This window comes from Panthera leo, chromosome D1 (assembly GCF_018350215.1).
Source record: "Panthera leo isolate Ple1 chromosome D1, P.leo_Ple1_pat1.1, whole genome shotgun sequence".
Lineage (NCBI taxonomy): Eukaryota > Metazoa > Chordata > Mammalia > Carnivora > Felidae > Panthera > Panthera leo.
Window position 1 is genome coordinate 69,658,110 of NC_056688.1, and position 16,743 is coordinate 69,674,852.

The 16,743-nt window shown below is 51.9% G+C and overlaps 1 protein-coding gene across 17 annotated transcripts in view; it reads left to right on the forward strand.

Annotated features, from left to right (window-relative positions):
• Positions 1–16,743, forward strand: part of ARNTL (aryl hydrocarbon receptor nuclear translocator like) — a 99,345-nt gene that overhangs the window by 49,232 nt on the left and 33,370 nt on the right. For 9 of the 17 annotated variants that reach the window (XM_042906849.1, XM_042906841.1, XM_042906855.1 and 6 more), the window contains one exon: positions 15,739–15,867. The gene's annotated coding sequence lies outside the window, so the exon portion shown is untranslated. Of the gene's footprint in view, positions 1–636; positions 709–8,424; positions 8,600–9,957; positions 10,172–11,582; positions 12,496–15,738; positions 15,868–16,743 lie in introns of those variants that run through there. The other 8 variants (XM_042906843.1, XM_042906850.1, XM_042906842.1 and 5 more) reach the window with 7 other exon arrangements.

Here is a 16,743-nt window from a genome sequence, read left to right on the forward strand (position 1 = left end):
ATCTAATTATGGGGTTGCCAGCGTCGGCCTGCAGCCACATTTTAAGGGCTTTGTAAATCAGCCATCCATTCAATCTGTGAACTTATATGACTCCTAGTCTTCATTTAGATGTAGAGCGAGATTATTGGCAAGTGAGTGCTGATCAGAAAAAGTTCTACACTGCCTAAATTAGGAGATGGGGTGTATAAATATAGAAGAGTGTACTTATGTTCTCAAAGGGAGAGAAAATCACTCCTCGCTGTCCATTATACTTAGCGGTACAAGCGCACACCCCCCCCCCGCCCCCCAGCACTGGGTATCTGCTCCCGGGTTTTCGCTCCTCGCAATGGCAGATCCGTGCCACCCAGAGGAGCTGTAGGGTGATATCACTGAGTGATTATTACCCGCACAGTCAGGAAAGACACGCAGCTGGTCCTTCGTGGCCTGTGTTCTCGTGGTGTGTCGGAGCTGGGCAAGGCGTCAGGGACCCTCTAGCTCCGAGTACATCTTAGTCTAGGTGGGGAAGCTGAGGCCCAGGGAGGAGGGCGGCTTTCCCAGGGCTCCTCAGCGAGTCATGGCGGAGCAGGGCTCTAACGGGGCCCTCCTGTGCCAGGCCCGGAGCCAGCGAGCTAAACAGATGTGATTTCTGTCCTTCAGCGTTCCCAGCCTCGGGCAGGCAGACATCAAGACGGGCCAGTGGCCGCCACGTGCTCAAGTAGACAGGGCTGTGTGAGTACAACAGCCGGCGAGTTGAGTGGGGGGAATGGTGAGGGGGACTTGGGAATCTGTGTATTGGGACACTGAGGCAAAGGTAAAAGCAGCTGCTCTCCGACCCACTTGGAAAAGCCTCGTGGATGCTGGGAGGTTGCCAAAGGAGGAGGGTGCCGCACGATTGCCGAGTACTGGGGGAGGAGAGCATGGTGCCACAGTGGTGCCCGGGAAAGTAGAGACGGCAGTTTTGGAGGGGCCCTCAAAGCGCATCATTGAGGAGACTTACGGGAACACCAAAGGGAGTGCGGGACTGGAGCACAGGCCAGGGACAGGCGGTCCAGAGCGTGCGCGGCGCCCTGCCCTAAGCTGGGATGGCGAGTGGGGCGGGGGCTGAGCCCGGCGGTTCCCGTCCTCGGGCTCCCAGGTGCTGCTCATGGTGGCTTCTTTCCACCCTTCGGGACCCTTCTTCGTGCAGCACTCGGCTGCCAGTATCCCTGGATGGGAGCTGGCCTGTGAGCTGGCACCTGTCTCTGTCTTCCCTGGGCTGATGCCCTGCACGGTGCCTGCAGAAGTGCGCCTTGGTGTTAGTTCTCTTGTTGAGGCTGGGAGGAGGCGGGGCGGGGGGGGAGAAAGGATGAGGAAGGATGGACTGTGGAAGCTTCTGGAAAAGTCACGTCTTGGCGATGCTGGAGGCCAGTGATTTGGGAGGATGTGAGTAGGCCAGGAGGGGCGTGCCTGGGGCCTAAATTAAGGCCGTAGCAGTCAGCACGGAGAGGAGCAAGTGGGGAGGAGATACAGGAGGAAGCAGCAGTAGGGGTTAGCTGCAGAGAGCCAGGCCACCCAAGGGGGAAGGACCGCGATGGCCTGGGACGGGAACCTACCAGGCAGAAGAGATGGTCTGTCTTCCTGCCCAGTAAGTCCCCAACCACTCCAGACGGTAGTTCTCACCAATGTTGGCGGGCGTTTCCAGGAGGCAAAGAACTGAAATCGGCACAAAGAATGTCTCCAGCGTCCTCTCCATAAAATTTTTTTTTTTCTTAATCGGTTTGATACGCCGCTTACCCACTTTTGAGTTCTCAGAGTTGAGAGCATATAAATTAGCAGTCACGATTATACACGAAATCCTTGGAAAATAGCTGGGTGAGCTTTCGTGTCAGAATTTGATCATTTTTCTTGGATTGGTATCGTGGTTTTTATACTGTCTGATAATTTTTCATTGATAAAATGGTTTCTGCTTCTGAAGGATGTTTTCCATTTTTATAGTTGACAAAGGTGATACTGAAATGATGGTGGAGGATGCTTCCTGAATCCGTTTTCAAGGAGCAGAGTATTCCCTTCCCTCTCCCCTGCTCCTGGCCATTTCCCTGTGTCCCAGCGTCTTTGCCTGTGCCCAGAGGACCAAGCACACCAGGTCAGGGGAAGTTTCGGTGGTAAAGAACACCAAAACCTTGCCAGAGCGATGGTTGGGAGGCTGCCTGTGAGCCGGAACGACCCCCCGGTCCTCCTGCCCCAGGCGCTGCCTGTGGAGCGGGCCCACCTGATGACTGCACAGTCCGTGTCCCCAGTAACAGTAGCTTCAGTAAATGGTGCTGTCGTTCGATTCTCCGGAGTAAGAAAATGTTGATAGTTTGTTGCCACGGCTCTGACATCTCACGCTTTCTGAATTGCTTTGCGAGGCACCCCGCAGGTGTTCAAGAAACACTTCTGAGTTTCACCGAGCCATTGCTGGTCATGGCGTCCACTGCCGCCACCACCCCCACCCCCCAGATGGTGTTCTGAGAAAATGAAGTGAAAGTCCCGAAGGTTGTGTACGTGAAGACGGTCCAAAGTCTCTCCCCGCTTTCTTCAGGCGGCTCGGCCACACCCTGCCTATCGGCACTTACTTGCTCGTTATCAGAGTCCTAGCATGGGCCAGTGGGAAGGGGCATCAGGGGTCACTTCCTCTGGCCACCGTCCTGTGCAGGAAAACCTCATCTGTACTGTTCCTGACAGGCAGGCGGGCCCCTGGGCCTCCTCAGGCGCCCACACCCCAGGCATCCTGCTCCATCTTTTGGACACGTGTGCTTGTTAGAAAATCCTTCTTCTTTCTGACCCAATTCTGCCTCTTGGCCCTGTCTCCTCATTGACCCCCTTTCCTTCACTAGGGTTTGTGTTCTCCAGGGCCATCAACCGTTCTTTCTGTGACATGGCAATCAGTAGTCCCATCAACGACAGGCACCCTGAGTGCTCACCATGTGCCAGGCACTGTTGTAGGCTCTCTACGTGAGTTGCGTTTATTACCGCCTCCAACCACTCTGTGAGGCGGGTACTGTCTCTATTCTCATATTACCAATGGGGAAACCGAGGAGCAGAGGTCAAATCTTGTCCAGAGTTACACAAGCAAGCAGCAGAGCAGACATGTGGACCCCGGCAGTCTGGCTCCAACGCTTGTGCTCTTAGCTGTGAGGCTATAACATGTCACAGGCCGGGTGCCCAATGTAAGCTCGTGGCCTGCTAGACTGGGGCCTGGCCCTGCTTTGACTTACGTTCCAAGAAATCTCTTGACCGGAGCCTGAGTCGAACCCTTTTCTATGAAATATCCTCAGGGTTTGTTTCCACACAGTGGGCTATGGGGCAGAGGCCTATGCACGGTCATCAACAAACAGATGGGTTCGTCCGAGTTCCACCAGGCCCCATGGGGTGGGTTTTGATCAGGATGACAAATATGGGCTATTTGTATTTTCTTTTCCTGAACATGAAGTCTGATGCAACGGGTTCCTTGTTTAAAGTGCTTATTCATGGTTTTGTGGCCAGAAAGCTGAGGGAGAAAGGTACCTGAGGATTATAAGCGTGGACCCCCTTTTCAGGTACTTGCTCCAATGCTCAGTCTCACAGAACAGCCCGAGGTTAGGGGGTAGGGGGATGTGATGGCCACCTGCCCTCCAAAGCTGGGTGTAGGGTGTCAAATACACGTTTTTTTTTGTTTGTTTGTTTGTTTGTTTTTTTCTGAAGTGCATAAACCAGGCAGGGCAGGAGAGGGAGGGCTTGGGGCCGGTCTGACCTGGGCTTGAGCCTTGGCGCTGCCCCTCGCCAGCTCTGTATCTAGATGCCAGGCCTTTGTGGTCTTGGTTCCCTCTTCCGTAAGGTGGAAATAGCACTATCTTCTTATAGGGATGATTTGAAGGTTAAATAAGCAGAGGCGGACATGCCATGAAGCTGCAGTGACTGTTCTAGAGTGTTCCCCACACCTGACACTTCAAGGTTTGGTGACCAAGCCCTCACTCGGTGTCTGGCCCTTCCTGCATCGGTGGTGTGGGCTGCAGCCCCTGGGCTGCCTGCCACCTTGTGGAGTGTGGAACGGACTGTGGAGGCATGGGCCTTCCAGGGCAGGAAAAGTCCCCACGGTCACATTGGCTGTCCTGGCCTGACCTCTGGCAGGTCAGGCTGGGCTCCTTCAGGAGTCTTTGGCTTCATCCGGAGTCTGCTTCCCGTACTTACAAACCTCTGGGCACAGGCCACACGGTGGCTGAACCAGGAGGGCCGAGAGGCTGGGATTGAACCATCTTTCTTTTTGTTCATTGCTTTTCAGACAGCGTGCACCCCAGTTATTCGTTCCTAAAGATTTAAGTAGCAAAGTGAGGGACCTGATCCCTGAGGTGCGGGCCCAGGGACCTGGAGTGAAAGCAGCTGGAAGCAATAGAGAAAGGATTGGACAAAATCTAATTTGGGGTCCTGAGCAAGGACCTAACCTCCCTGAAAGGTGGTGTCTGTATCTGAAAATTAGAGGTGCTGATAGAACTAACCCCTTAGGTTGATAGGAGGAGGATTAGATGAGATCCCGTGTGAGCATAACAAAAGGTGCCTGGCACTTCTGTTATGTCTGACAATTAATAACCACAAATAGAATTTCCTTTTCCTCTACTGTTAACCCCTTCTCCTTATCAGCTCCTGACTGCTGTTTGTTTTCCTATATGACTTTGGATAAAGATCTTAGTGTCTCTTTGCCCCTTTGTAGAAAACCTAGAGTTGAACCAACTGCTGGTTCTGAATGGGCACGTAGCGCCCCCTGTAGGACGTCTTTGGGATGTGCAGGGCGATTTGGCTGTGGCAGGGATGGTCATGGTCAGGGCTGTCTTCCAGGAAGCGGATTTGCTGGATGTCACCCATGGAGACCAAAGGATTGTCCAGCATCCTACACAACCTCCTGAAGTTCAGTGGGCACTCATGGAGGTGGAACCCTGTTGACCGAGCCTGGAATATGACTCTACTTTACACCTAAACACACATAATTTTTGCATGCTTTTAATATATACAGAATTTTCCAGGAACACAACCACCAAGTATATGAGGTTTACTATGCGTTATAAATAGGTCCAAGCACCTCATTAGATCTTTCATCATGTCTTCTGGAGTAGCTGTGCCCAACATTTGCATATTGACTCTGTACGTAGTATCTTATTTTAACCAACTTATTTTTTGTGTGTTATAGTCAGGGTATTATGCAGATTGTGTTTGAAATTATAAGTGTTGGTGTGTTATATTATTCACAAATTGCAGGAAAGTGAAAAGAATCTTAAAATATTTGTTTACCCTTTGCAAGTATGAGAGAGGGAGTGTGTGTGTGTGTGTGTGTGTGTGTGTGCGTGCGCGCGTGCATATTAGCTTATAAATTAGCTGGAGGAACCTTAGGATAAACCTGAAGTGAAAAGAAATGGTTTTTTTGAATAAGTTGAAGGGAGACGTAGTCAAATGTAGAAGAATGGGTTAAATATACATACCTAGACGTATCTTTTTTAACTTTAAAAAGAACAGGTTACAATTAAAGGGAAACAGAAAGGTATGCAGCAAAGGAATGGGGTCAGAATACCCCACATAGCCCCCACCGCGCCTAGGATTTACATGCTCATAGTAAATATGAAAGCTGAATATTCATCTGCCCGAAATAATTATGCAACTTTGTTGGCTGAATGGGAGGTTAGGTTCTTATGCATGCCTATAATGACAGAGGTAATAGAAGAGAGGTGAATTTCCCTTTTCTGTGGCGAGAAGTGAACAGATCCCGGTTAAAACTGGGGTGTCGATGAGCAGTACCATCCGCGGTTGTTCAGAAACACAAAGGTACTTTCTGTAACTGGTTGCTTCTGAAAATGGGCAGGAGAACCTAGGGACAGATAATTCTTCTAGGAGCCTTTTAGAACTTAAGGAGTCTCTACACTAGGTCCTAAAAAAGCATAAAAGAATAACGAATAAACAATAAAAATTTAATTTAAAAATTGCTTGATTTCTCTTAAAAATGTCCTTTTAGGGGCGCCTGGGTGGCTTGGTCGGTTAAGCGTCCGACTTCGGCTCAGGTCATGATCTCACGGTCTGTGAGTTCGAGCCCCGCGTCGGGCTCTGTGCTGACAGCTCAGAGCCTGGAGCCTGTTTCAGATTCTGTGTCTCCCTCTCTCTCTGCCCCTCCCCCGTTCATGCTCTGTCTCTCTCTGTCTCAAAAATAAAATAAACGTTAAAAAAAATTTTTAAAAAATGTCCTTTTACATTAAGGATATGTAACCGACGTCAGAATTTTTAATGGCATCCTTTGTCAGACAAAGAAGGTGTTTTGATGTTTTCCCCTGTCCCTTTTAGCAAATACATAAAGAGTCTGAAAAGGAATTTTTATCACCTTTTTTCATCTTTGCCATCTCTGTTTTTTTTTCACCTCTCCCACCTGTACATACATTTTTTTTTTTTTTTGAACATCCATGTGTAGATTTTTACAGAAAGGAGAACCGGCCAGGCCCCTGTTCTTAACCATGTTGTGTTATGTCCTCTGCCTACATGAATTAATTGTGTGAATGTTGTGAATTTACCTCTTGGTAACCTTTGGTTTCCCAGGGAGGTATTTGCCTTTTTGTTGATTTATAGGAGGTTTTATTTTTGTTTTGTCTAATTAAGAAAGGACGAGAGTCCTTCACCTGTCACAGAGCTTTGGAGTCAAACTGACCTGAGTTTGAATCATGACTTTCTTGTTCATGAGCTAAGAATTTCAGGCAATTTACTTCACATCTCTGAGAATTAGTTACTTCTTTGGAAACTCAGTGAAACAACACTGACTGGCACAACATAAAAGCCCAGCGTGTGGTCTCTGCTGCCACGGTTTTTGCATTGTTATTTTTGTTGTGGTCCCTGCACTGAATATTTTCCCAGGAAAAGCACCTTACGAACTCGTGTTTTTCCAGACCCTTGAGCATGTGACGGTCACTTGCTGTAACCAAAGCTTGGAAAAAGGAAACCAAAATCACTGAAATAATGGCTTTATTCCTTGCGTAGGAATGAAAGCAAACAAGCAGATTCCGTTTTAGCTAAAAGAGGAACTTGCAGGGATGTTTCTGGGGTCCGGAACACTCACAGCAACATCTGGGAGCTGGGGCACTGGGGGAAGGCCTTGAGATCCATCCCAAGATCAAATCGTCTTCCTCAAGTTGTGCTCACGGGACGGGCAGGTGGACAAGAACATTTCAGAAAGGTTTCCAGTTGTTGCGAGTGAAAACGGAGAGGACCATCTGTTAGACACACACCGGCCATCCCCCCAATACCCTGGTCGGGGCACGTCCTTACTGTGTTCTGACATCCTTGCCTCATAGGAAGGAGGTGGGATGGGCTTCAGCTGGCCCTGCCCTACATCTCCTACTTTCGCTTTTCTCTGCTGAGTCACTGAAGACACAAACCATGTGGGGCCCAGCTCTCCAGTTGGGCACATCGGGGTTGGGTGTCCGTTCCTCCTGCTGGCTGTGTGATCTCAGACAAGTGGCCATACCTCTCTGAGCCTCATTGCCATCTTCTACACTATGTTGATGATGATGCCTTTCCCAAAAGGTTGTTATGCCCACCAAATGAGCCACATCTGGGTCAGCACCGTCCCCAGCAGGGGTGATGCTCAGTAACCAGGAGGCAGTCTCTGCTCCAGATGGGAGGGGAGGGGCAGCAGGAGTGCAGTGCACAGCTGTGCACTCCGTCCTGCAACTTCGATGTCTCGTCGTGCCTCTCACTTAACAGTTCCCCGACCAATGGCTGCTGGCCTCTGGCTGGACGACAAGAGATCCCTCTTCCTCCAGCCGTCACACAGGGCATGCAGCCTGGCAAGTAGAGCTCACGTTGGGACTTTCACCCCCAGGCACCCCCATACCTGGGGGCCTTTGTGCAGTTCACAGAGTGGCTGTCACCCCTCATGCCAGAAAAAAATCAGAAAGTCCGGTCAGCTGTTCCTCCAGAGTATACCAGGAAGTGACCGCAACTCATCACCTCACCTGGCCACACAGCCCCGAGCCCTGTCATGCCCTCCTCACTGCCCGCACTCTTGGGCGGGGACCGAGCTATGTCACCTTCCCCAGGCCATCGTAGCCCTCTCCTCGCGGGCCTCCCCAACGCACTCATGCAAGCATGTGCACACTCACTCCCACACACGCACATGCATCACGCTCACCCGTGCGCACACACGCAGGCACAGGCACGCTCACGCACAAGCAGGTGCACCCACCCACCCAGTCCCGCTACCGCCACATGCACCTGCACACACAGGTCCCCCCTCCCCATCATCTCTTCTCAACCCTGCAGCCAGGCTTAGCCCCAGGTGGGGGCCCATCATCCCCCCACTTCACTCAGAGGCAAAACCAAGGCCCTCACGGGGGCCCGCCAGGCACCACGTGGTCTGTGCCCACCCTGCTCCAGGGCTGGTCCCCTGACAGCCTCGGCTCCCTCTCTGCCTTTGTGCAGGCTCCTCCCGGCCTGGAGTGCTCCTCCCTCCACGTCTCACCTCCTCATCTCCCCGCTGCCACGTCTCCAGAGCTCCTCCCGCCCCGACTCTGAGTTCTCGCCCCAGCGCTCCCCACCTGCCAGCATCACTTACTTACTCGTCTCTGCTTGCCCTCCTCCCCAGAATGCGTACCAGGTGAGGACAAGGATGTTTGTGTCTTCACCCGCAGTCCTGCTGTGGAGAACGGTGCCTGGCACGTGGATGCCCTCAGCAAATATTTGCTGAAAGATGAACGAATGAGTGACTGTGGACCCGCACGCTAACGGTGTCTTCATGATTATGACATTGTCCTCGATTGAAATTTGACTGCCACATGCAGTTTGTGGTGGAAACTTATTCAACTCCCTGACTCTTTTCACCGTACAAATTACCTGGTGGATATGGGTGCTCAGTAGAGTGCGTTGAGGGGATTGCTTGAGGGCCTTGGGCGCCTGGTAACCATCTGAGGCCTCCTTACCTGTCAGCCAAAACCTATGGTAGGTGAGCCATAACAGGGACATCTACTTCCTGTCCCCCAACACCCCTCAGCTGGGAGTCCCCCAGCCCTGGGCAGCCAGCTGTCCGCTGTGGTGCCCGTCTCTGTAGGGAAATCACTGGCCCTGCTTTCTCCACCTCACCTTCCCAGGCAGTTCTGTTACTATCAGCCATTGACTTAAGTTTCTCATGATCCTGTTCCCAGCTTTCTGTAGGAGGAGCTCTTTCCCTGTATGTTGGTTTCATTGAAGTAAAATGAAGGGGTTGGACTCCCGAAATACCACTCAGCTTTCCAGTTGTCATGAGTCCTCCCTGCTGCAAAATACTGCCCTCTCCTCCGGCCCCCACCCCATGCCCAGGTTCCTCTACCTATTCCCCAGCCCCCCTCACTGACTCCCTCGTGGTCCCCAGAGCCCCCTGTTAAGTTCTTTATGTCCACTGGCAGGCACACACACTCTGCTCTTACCATTTCTGAGCTCCTTCATTCCAGAGTGTCCCGTCTGAGTTTGATTTCTTTGACATCACAGCTTACCTTTCCACAGCCTCCTACCCCTCCTTTCCTCAGCAGCGTGAGGCCCTCCATTTCAATAAGCACAGTTAATCTGATGAGCGTTCTAAGTGCTTTTCCGATTCTGAGCTCATTCAGTCTGTGACTGCATCCTTCTCATTTTACGGGGGAGAAAGTACAGCTCCCAGAGGTCACGGAACTGGCCCAGGACGCACACCTCGTAGGTGGCAGAGCTGGGATTTGAACCCAGCCGTCTGGCTCCAGAGGCCCTGCACTGACCGCTGCCCTGCCCTCCCTCCTCATGTGCCCATGATCTCGCCCTTTTGTCCATGCCCCACCTGCCCCTTGCCAGGGGGAGAGTCTCAGCTCTTCCCCAGCCCCTGCTTGTGAAAGTGCCAAGGACGTCACATGCCTGATCCACCGGCTCTGGAGAAACACCTGCTCAGTATTCTTCCCCTTTTCTCTCACCTTGCCCACATCCTCAGAGAAGGCATATCTCTTTTCTCCTCAGAGTCTCAACCCTCCTTGGGTCCACCCCTGCTGGCTGGGCCAGCCTGCCTCCATCCACAGCCCTGACCTGGAACTCAGAGCGCCTCCCAGGCCTCCCCGTCTGCTCTCCCTCACACCAGTGTCTTGATTCTACCACGAGATAACAGCACTGCATCCTTTGGTTTCCTTTAGAACAAGATGCGGAAGTTTTCCAGAACTTTCTTCAACTTCAGGCAGTAAGTTTTCTGGTGGAAATAGTGTTCTTCCCTCTGAGTCTTTAGGGCCAGGCTCTCTTATTCTATACAGTAAAAAAAAAGAAGAAGAAAGGTTCTTCTTCCTAGACTTCAGTAATAGACTTGGCAAAGGTCTAAGAAGACATCTCTTTTATCATTCATTCAGCAAACATTTACTAAGCGCTTGTGCTGGGCGAGGTGCGTGCTCTGTCTCGTGACTCTTCATGAGATCTCTGAATCCCACTAAGGGCCCCCAGTACCCCCTGGAGACTGGGGTTGTAGGTCCTGTTCCATTGATCGTGTTGAAGACTTCTTCCACAAGAACCAGCCTTGTGTTCATTCACAGAATTCCCCAGGACTTACAAATCCTGCCCCCGTGAGACCCTCTCAACTGGCCCTCCAAGCCCTGTGCTTCCAAAAGCTGCCTCCTTGATTTGTGCTTGATTCCGGGATTCCCAAGCATCTAGAGCTACCAGCAGGATTGTCCACAGGTGCCACAGACAGGGATCCCCTGGCCCCTGACAGCCACGGTCAGTGCTTTTTTCCCCAGCTCAGAACAGACTTCCAACAGCCCAGTCCACCAGGCAAGCATCTGCAGCCCCTAATTCAAGTCTCACCGCCACCCTGGTTCCTTCTCCTTCCCTCACCGACACCACACACACACACACCAGCCCCTAAGCTAAGTCTTTCCTCCTCCATTCTGCTCCTGTCCCTTACGTTTGCCTCACAGCTAGGGAAGAAAGGCCCTCCTTCCTCAAGACACTTGACTGCCACCTGCTGGAAGTTTGTCATAACGGCTCCGCAGATCTCTGCCACTTACCACGGCAGAGGCACATCCCGGACTTGTGCTGTTTGTGCAAGTGTAAGCCTGGCTCCGCCCCTTGCAGCGAGCATGCGGTCATGTCTTTATTTAGATCCTGTCTCTCCAACTCGATTGAGGGGATCTTGAACATTAGGACTGCTGATTCCTCCCTGTGTCCCCAGTGCCCTAGGGGCTAGACAAATCCTCGCTGAATGACCCCGATGCAAACACCTGTTACCTTAGGCTTAAAGCACCTGGCCTTACTGGGCGAACATTCTCTAAATGCATCTGTTGCAAAGCAAGGCAACTGAACTCCCCACAGGCTGTCATAGAGACCATGGAGGGCCCAGGGACTTGCAGAGGAGACAGAGCCCCTCCAGCCTCTTGCCTCTGCTCAGAGACCACCACCACCTGAACGGACTAGAGCAGCTCCTCATTCATTCCCTCAGTAAACTTGGAGCCAGGCCCCAGCACCACATCGTGGAGAACGTGGAGGATGGGACCAAGGGCCACCTGCCATGGCCCTCTGGGGTTGGTCGGGGGCGGGGGGGGGGGGGGGCGGGGTAGGCAGGGAGGGAAAGTACTTCTGGAACACCTCTGTGCCCAGGGCAGGCCCCTCAAGGTTGTGGGATACAGAGATGGCCATGCAGGGGCCCTTACTGGAAGGCTTGGGGTTTTGAGGAAGCAAATCAGTAAGCATACAGCTAGTAGGGTAATCGAGGATGCCGATTCCCTAGCGTCCATATTTTCCTAAGCCACGCCCTCTTATTAAGCCACGCCATCAAACACTGCCACCCTAGTGACATACTGGGGCTTCACAACGTGGCTTAACAGAGCACCATCAGCTGTCACACCTGAGGGTAGGGGCAGGCCGGGGCAGGTGTTCACTGAGGTCCCATTTTAAAAGGGGGAAGCACTCTCTTCTTTCACAAAGCTTGTTGCCTCAGAGCCCTTAGGCCCGGCATTGCTCAGGTCCCATAAACCTCCCTGACAGATACCCCTCCCTGGTCGGTCTGTCCGGAGGATACACTTCCCAGCCAGTGTGAGGGCTGGATGTTTCCTTCTCTGCCCTGGCTGCCAGGAAGCCCAGAGACAAACTATTGGTTCAGGTTCTGTAGCTGTCTTGAACTAGGATTGCCTTTTCTTACTTCCCCTCATGCCTGCTCCAGGAATGCTTGGATTGGGGCTGGGGGTGGTTTTGGGGATGGGACTGCAGTGGTGTGGTAGTCAGAAGACCCAGCATGGAGCCGGGCACACTTGGGCTTCCGTCGCCACCTGCCAGCTGCGTTATCTTAAGCAAGTTAGCTTTGCCTCCTCCATCCTCACCTGGAAAATGGGGATAATGACCACAATTAACGGATGGGTTATTGTGAAGATGAAACTAGGCCAGTGTGAACATCCCTGTCCCTTCCCTCCTCCCAGATCAGGGGATCCGTCAGTGGCTCCAGGATCCCGTCTGTGCTTCCTTCGTCCTGCCTGTGTCGGTCTGCTTCGGATGGGTGAGAGATGCAGCGGTAGGAACTAGGTGACCGACTGTCCTGGTTTGTGGGGGACACGGGTTTTCTGGGAGGCAGGACTTGCGGTGCTAAAGTGGGAAGGTCTGAGGCAAACAGAAGAGTTGGTCTCCCTAGTGACACCCAGCCTCAGCCTCTCAGTGGCTCCCAGTAGCAAAGCTTTATTTCTTCCTCGTGCCTCTATCCATCCGGGACCTCCGCGAAAGGAGGAGCCTCACTCCGGGAAATTCCCGCTCTCGGCACAAAGGAACACGTGGTAAAGATTCTTTTAGAAAGCTGAGGCCGTCCCTTCCGCTGGCATTCATCCATCAAGGAGAATCACGTGGCAGGGCCAACACTGGGGCGTCCTGCACACTGTCCTCGCAGGGAGGGGAGGCTAACAGTTGGAACCATAATGCAAGCTACACGCCCCCTCCCCTTCTTGTAGCATGTTGGGGTACTGGGTCAAGGAGGAGGGAAAGCAGAGAGAGACGCCTGGTCTGCCATCGGTGGTCTTCAATGTGGTCATCCTCCTGTAGATGACATGGGTGGGTTTCTCATCCTCTCGTCGATGACCCCTGTGGGTTTCTCCGGCTTTCGGCTCACCCTCACCCTTCTCAGCTGCCAAGGTGCTCTGCAGGGGCTAGCCGAGGCTGGGACTCCCCTTCCAGCCCCGTGCTCCTTTGTATGGAGCCCCTGAGATTCTTCTTCCTGAGCTCCAAAGAGCACGAGGGGATTGAGGGGTTACTGAGGGTACCATCAAGCTCTCCCCAAGCACACTGCACAAGTCTCTTTGTGCCTTGCTTCCTCTGACATCCGGTGAGCCTCCCCCTCCTTTGGAAGTCTCCAGCTCAGAAGTGGACACACATGGGGTCCCCGATTCCAGGCCAGGCTCCCCCAAGAGTGTCTTTGCCATGTGTGACTTCGATGGCAGCACCAGGACTGGCCCGGAGCTCCCCTTAGCAAGGACCCCTCTCACAGTTACCTGTTGTCTCTTGGAGCTCCCTCCCTGGGCTCAGTTCTCTATCGGAAGAAATCACAGAAAGAGGGGTTTTCTTTTGTTGTTTCATTCATTGTCTTACATCTAAGAACACCTTCTTGGAGAGAAGACAGCTTTCCAGAAATACTTGTCACAGCTGATTCAAGCTTCCTTACTTTGTCCAAGCATACGGGAAAGGCCTTTCTGATTTTTGTTTTGCAAAATATAGTGCCAGCATTTGTGGGAGCATTCATTATTTCTATAAAGGAAATTTGAGTATTGGAACAACTGATCCAGATAAGAAATTTCATATGGGCTTTGGTACTGAGAGCCTTCATCTAAGTTTTGGAGAAGTGAGGGAAAGAGAGTGAGGTGCGGTACCAGGGGACTCCCTAATAGTGAGATCACGGAGGCGGGGCAGAGAGTGGAGGGGCCACAGGTGTGAAGAGAAGGGTCAGAACAGCATGGGCAGAGCCAGAAGGCCTCTCGGGGGAGCCAGAAATGCCTTCAACCTGAAGGCACTTGAAAGGAGAGCCGTTCACCAGGTGACCAGTTAGTAAAGGGCAAAGCAGCGTGGGCCAGTGGAGGTCACGTGCTCTAGAGAACTTAAGTGCCTAGAGCTTTTAGGCATCAGATGGGGAGGGCTGGGCGGGGCAGGAAATGCAAGCAAGCAAGCAAGCAAGCAAGCAAGCAAGCAAGCAAGCAAGCAACCAACCAACCAACCAACCAACCAACCAACCAACCAACCAACCAACCTGTTGTGGAGGTTTGATGTTTCCTGGTAGGGAGTTTCTGGAAGGCTTGGGGCAGAGCAGCGGAGGAGCTACTGAAGTGTTTTAAATAAGGGGGGGATCCTATCTGTGACCACAGTATGGAGGGCCCAGGTTGGGGAGGAGAACGGCATGGAGGGAGGCAGTGGCCCATCTGTCAGAGGGCAAGTGGGGTGAGGGAAGGAGGGGGTGCCCAGGGTGGGTCCTCATCTGGGGGCTGGAGGAGAGCGTGGGACCCATGTGGGGAATCAGACCGAACCCAGGGAGGGAGCTCCAAGAGACAACAGGTAACTGTGAGAGGGGTCCTTGCAAAGGTGGGGGGGCTCCGGATGAGCCCTGGTGCCGCCATCCGAGTCACGCGTGGTGAAGACACTCTTGGAGGGTAAGTGCTTGGGCAGCACTGCCCTGGGGACTTGGTGTCCATGGGCTGTTCAGCTGAGGCTTAGGGACTAGAACCCCAAAATCCTGTCCTGTTGTTTGCACGTGTCCAGACTGTGGCTACCCTGGTCAGTGAGGGTGTCTGAATCAGACCGCACAGAAGCTTAAGTCAAGAGGACAAAAGCAGCCCTATTTCTGGACGTTCAAGACCAAGGTATTCCAAAGGCTGCAAGAAGTAGCCAGCAGACTGTGAAACTCCAGAATTTTTGCTTCAGAAAGGTCAGGAAAGGCCCACTCAAGACCTGATGTTGACGTCTCCAGAAAGGGAATGGGAGGGCAGGTGTGGCCCTCTTCCTTTAGAGCCAGTTCCTTCTAGACGCGGGGACCACAGGCCCGAGAGGAGACCCGTCTCCCGCCAGTAGGAGAAGGGCAGGGCGGCAGGCCATTTGATAACACAAGCACCTTCTCCGAATTGCCTTTCCCCTTAGCTCTAGGTGCCCAGACTCTGTACATGAGCTTCACGGGCATTTCCTATAAACCTCTTACCTTGCCTCTAGCAGTCTCAGATATTGGCCCTGTGCGCACGTGCTTTGGCTTAGTGTTTCCTGAAGGCCTGTTTTCCGTTGTTCCTTGTTGTCTGCGCTCGGACGGCTCTTCACCTGGGAGAGAGCGGAGGCTGTCCTCAGCGGCGATGGGGCCCCGCGGCTGTGTGACCTGGGCTAGTGTCTTCACGTCTCTCTCTGCCTCAGCCTTCTCATCGGTACAGTGAAGAAAATAGTAGCGTCTACCTCGTGGTTGTTTTGGGGTGTAAATAAATTAATCTACGTGATGCGGTGAGAACAGTGCCCGACACAGAGCCAGTAGGAGAAATGAAAAGTACAGCTAATCTTCTTTCTCTTAAAGGCACGTCCAGGAATCCATGTTTAATCACTTAAAAAGGATTGTTTTTTGTAGAAAAATCTCGCCTGCCAGCTTCCTTCATGTGTCCGCAGTTGGGTTTAATAGGCAGCTGGAGGCTGGGATTGTGAGCCTCTGACCAGGAGTCGGGAGCTAGCTCCCCCGTGTCCCTTAGCCAACAGGAGATCGTTCAGTTTATCTTCCCCCAAGTGACCTGGCTGGGTGTTCTTTTCTTGTGGGCCCCACTGTAGGTTTCTGGAAGAAGTTGACTGCCCGAAAGGAAACTACAAAACATGAAAATCGCTTTGAGGTGACCGATAAGCCCCGTGGCCCCTTGCTTCTCTCGCAGTGGATCTGAGCTTTAAGAACTCTAACTTCAGGTAATAAATCACCTCCCCAACCCCCCCACCTGCTGTCATTGGCAGCTCCCATGGGAGTTCTTTTTGGGAAGGGTGCTTTCTCCCGGGAGCCCTGGAACTTGGAATAGTCCACCTCAGGCTGTCGTCTGGCTGTTCACAAAGAGACAGTGGGGGCTAGACGTGGCACCCTGCAACTGACCCGCAGCCCAGAGGGTCGCCGAGACCCCGAGGGTAGGACTCTACTCCTCCTTGGTCTCCTTCTCCTACTGTCAGTAATAATGAGGATTATCATGGCAGCCACCATTGATCTGATTAAACGATTATAACCTGCTTCTCAAGGAATACATTGGAATAACCGGGGAATTCTGAAGATGAAAAGTAGTAAGAGGGAGAAGATTTTGTTCTACCCAATATTAAAATGTATTATAAAGCCACAATAGCATAGGACTGGACTGGAAGTAACTAGGTCAAAGGAACGGAATAGGACAATAAACCAATAAAGGTGGCCTTTCAAATGACGGGTAACAGAAGGTCTGGTAAATGGTGTTGGCACAGTTATCTATCCATTGGACGGAAATAAGTTTCCAACCGTAAGTAGTGTATCAAAAATAATTTCCAAATGGATAAAGAGCTAAATAAAGTTACAAAAATATTAGTAAAGAGGGCATTTGTATTTTGGGGCTGAGAAAAGGCTTTTTTTTAATGTTACTTTTAACTGTGCCTACAAATACTGTAAGCAAAGTTAGAAGGCCAAAAGGGGGCTGATATTTATGACATCTATGACATACAAGAATGAATATTCCTAACATACAAACTTATTCATTCAACATCTATTGTTTTTTTAATTTTTTTTAAATTTTGTTTATTTTTGAGAGCGAGAGAGCTCAATTGGGGGTG